Source organism: Triticum dicoccoides, chromosome 6A (assembly GCF_002162155.2).
Source record: "Triticum dicoccoides isolate Atlit2015 ecotype Zavitan chromosome 6A, WEW_v2.0, whole genome shotgun sequence".
Lineage (NCBI taxonomy): Eukaryota > Viridiplantae > Streptophyta > Magnoliopsida > Poales > Poaceae > Triticum > Triticum dicoccoides.
The window spans coordinates 595,063,395-595,067,137 of NC_041390.1; the positions used below are offsets into that span (position 1 = coordinate 595,063,395).

Below are 3,743 nucleotides of genomic sequence, written 5' to 3' on the forward strand. Positions count from 1 at the left end.
TTTGAATGGTTTAAAAGTAATTTAGAAAATGGTACAAGTTTCGCCGAGTTCGTATTTTCAAGCTAATTTTTTAACCGTAAGTCCGAATGCAGCAAATGATATGGCGTTGTAAAGCTTGGAGAAATGCGAAACGTTTTTGTATATATTTTTTCTCCTAATTCGTTACGGTTTTATGTCAGTTTTGAAAATGGTTAAAAACGTATTTTTCCCATAATTTGTTCAAACTTTATCGAAATGGGGCAAATAATATACCGCTGAAAAGCTACGGAAAATGCGAAACTTTTTCATGTTTATGGTTTTCTCTGAATCCTGGCCCTTTTCAAGTAATTTTGAAAATAGCAAGATCATTCGTTCTGCCTATATCGTGAAACGGATTCTTCGAAAATGCATCGCGTGAAGAACCTGAACTTCTCGGTGCGTGTACCTGAACTTCACTCTGTTTTTCACGTGATTTTTTTGTTCGTAGATCTTCATCCACTGCTCGTAGCTCTCCATCCCACTCACGGGAGTTGAGCGGGTGATATACCGATGGAAAGCTGCTGTAAACACGCAACTTTCCTGTGTTGATCATTTTTTCATACTCGCGACGATTTTGAAAGTTTTTCATCTAAAATTCATTCAGTGTAGTAGGTGAACTTCCTGCTGTTTACACCTTGAACTTCTGTGACGTATTTTCGTTTGTAATTTTCTCATCCATCTCGTGAGTGTTACACAAATGATATTCTTTTTTTACAAACCTCTCTCACAATATTTTTTTAACTTTCTCCGACAGAGGACTTGAATTTGCACAAATAATATTCCTGCCGTTTTTAGGTATATTAGAAAATGGCGAGATCATGATTTCTGCGTTCATGGCAAACGGAAATGCACTGCGTGAAGTAGTAGAACTTCTGGGGCATGTCTGTTTGAACTTCACTTTATTATTGACGTGCTGTTTTTTGCACTGCATGAAGTAGTTGAACTTCTGGGGCATGTCTGTTTGAACTTCACTCTGTTTCACTTTATTGTATTTTTCTTATACAAAACACACACCATGTAGTATGTGAACTTCCGGTTGTTATCACGTTGAACTTCCCTCTGCTTTGAGAGAGTTATTTTAAAACACAAAAAACAACAATTTTTTTATGTATTTTGGACATCTAAATACACGGTGGACCTCTCTCACAAGAATTTTTCGAACTTTTCCTTGTCGAGCACTTGAACTTCTAGCAACCATATTTTCGTTTATGAGGTTGTTTTTAAAAGTGCAAAAAATGGCGTTGTGTTTTTTATTTTTTGAACGGGTAAATCATAGGTTTTAATAAACTACGAACTTCTCTATTATTTCAATTTGAACTTCAACTTTTTTATATTTTTTGAGTAAAGAATTGTATTCGATTTTTATACAAAAAAAATCGAACATGGAAATACAAGATGAACCTCTCTCGTAAGAATTTTTGAACTTCCCCTGAGAGAGCACCTAAACTTCTTTCAACAAACCTTTTAAGCTTTTAATTTTCTGTACCTTTTATTCTCACCTAAAGTGCATTCCTTGCAGTAGTTGAACTTCCCGCTGTTTTCACCTTGAACTTCTGTCACATTTTTGTGTATACATTGAATTACACGCAATTGGAGGTCGGACGTCATTTTTTGCTTTTTTTTCAAACATGTAATTGGAAGTCGGAAGTCTCGTAATATAAATTTCGAACCGTGCACGGAGGAGCACGTGAACTTCTTGCAACGGACCTTTAAAGCCTTTTGTTTTCTATTCTTATATTCTTATCTGAAACGCATTCCATGTAGTAGTTGAACTCCCCGTTGTTTTCACCTTGAATTTCTGTCACGTATTTTTGTTCAACCTCTCACGCAAGAATTTTTGAATTTTCTCGGGCCGAGGACTTGAACTTCTAGCAACAAAACTTTTAGCCTTTTGCTTTTTCATTCTTTTTTCATACCAAATGCACACCGTGTAGTACGTGAACTTCTGACAGTTATCTAGATGAACTTATCTCAGTTACGTGAAAATATGTGAGTTTTTTATAGGCATTGAAATGCTCTACCTTTTTATTTCAACTTCATTGTGTATTTTTTTAGAAATGTAATAAACATTATACAACTTCTTGGTTATTTCGAACTGAACTTCTCGATTTATTCATTAGTAACAGGAAAAATTCGAGTTTTTGTAATAAATATAGAACTCCTCCATTTTTTTTGAAATTGAACTTCTTGGTTTATTATTTAGTAACGAGGAAAATCAAAGTTTTTTATTTATATAGAACTTCTCTATTATTGTAATTTGTACTTCTTGATTATTTCTTTTAGTAATGGAAATATCCTAGTTTTGTAATAAATATTGGACCGCCCGTTATTTTTAATTTGAACTTCTAGAATTTTGTTAATTCTAGAAACAATGAAAGGTCCCTTTTTATGATTTTTGAACTTCTCTATTTTTAAAATTCGAATTTCTTGTTTTTTTATTTTTAGAAACTATGGAATATCCGCTTCTAAATGCTATTTTATTTTTGAACTACTCTATTTTTTTGTTTAAACTTCCTATGAACTTTCCACCATCATGACTCGGAAATGCATGACTAAGTAATCATAAAATTCGTCGTTCTCTTTTTGTCCACATACTGGAATATATGCCGCACATTTCATTTTGTGGCAACTAGGTTTCATGCTGCACATGTCATGTTACTTGAACTGAAAATGGCTTATAGTTTGTTTTCCACAAAATCTTTCGTGAAACTGAAAACTCTGCTGAACATGAGCTGGAAATGGCTCATACTGTAATTTACAAAAACCTTTTCCTAAACTGAAATCTCTGCTAGACTTTGAACTAAAAATGGAACATAGTGTGTTACAGAATGGCACATTATAATCTGAATCTGACCATGCTACTATTACAATTCTATAGAGCAGCCTACAAACGAAAAAGATAACACAGTGCTATGTTTGAAGAATTTAGATATCTGGTAGAGATTTTTTTCTATGGCTGCTCACATGGACCACCATCAGGTCCATTTTTTGAAGAGCTTCCGTGATGCTATGGCTGCTCAAATGAGAGCACCGTCGTGACCAAACAAATGGGACAGACCTGCATTTGTTCACATTTTTTTGTCAAAGTGCAGTTTAACTATGCTCAAACCTCAAACCACCATCAGATATATGAAAGGGGTCTTCCAAGTTTAGTTTTTCAGAGAACAAACTTAATAACAAATACTCAAAGAAGGTCAAATAATCCCGAAGTGAGAGTTCAGAGAAGACAGGGAGGGAAAATACCTACAGGATGGTAGAGACGCATTGGGAGGAGGGATATCCCACGTTGCCCGGGCGTCGATCTGTGTTGGGTGGCACGCAGGTGGTGGGCGCTGACCCATTTGGCTAGTTCGAGCGTTGCCTCGCGGCCGAAGGGTGTAGGAGGAAGGTGGAAGAAGGTCGCGGCGCAAGGGGAAGAAGGTCACGGTGGTAGGGGGAGAAGTTCGCGGCGGCAAGGGGAGGGCCTGAGTGCGGGGGTCGTCGCGGCAATGCTTTGGGCAGCAGCCAGCGGCAAAAGCCATGGCAGAGGGGCGGCCAGCGGCAATAGCCACGTCCAGCGGCGGCTCTGTCGTTCCCTGCATCCCCGGAGGCATCGTCGGGATGAGCCGCGCGGTGCCTCTTGTCGTCGTTTGGGGCGGAAGACCCGCTCGAGATGCGCGTGGGAGAGGCGGGGGCAGAGACGGGTGTTGGTGTGCGACGACGGCCTGAGGCAGGTCACGGCCACG

The 3,743-nt window shown here is 38.4% G+C and overlaps 1 long non-coding RNA gene across 1 annotated transcript; it reads right to left on the minus strand.

Moving 5' to 3' along the window:
- Positions 1-2,677: 2,677 nt before the first annotated feature.
- Positions 2,678-3,737, minus strand: LOC119314415. Its single transcript, XR_005152310.1, has 2 exons — positions 3,262-3,737; positions 2,678-3,076 (listed from the first exon to the last, which is right to left on the minus strand). It is a non-coding gene; the product is annotated as an uncharacterized LOC119314415 (long non-coding RNA).
- Between the last annotated feature and the right edge of the window lie 6 nt (positions 3,738-3,743).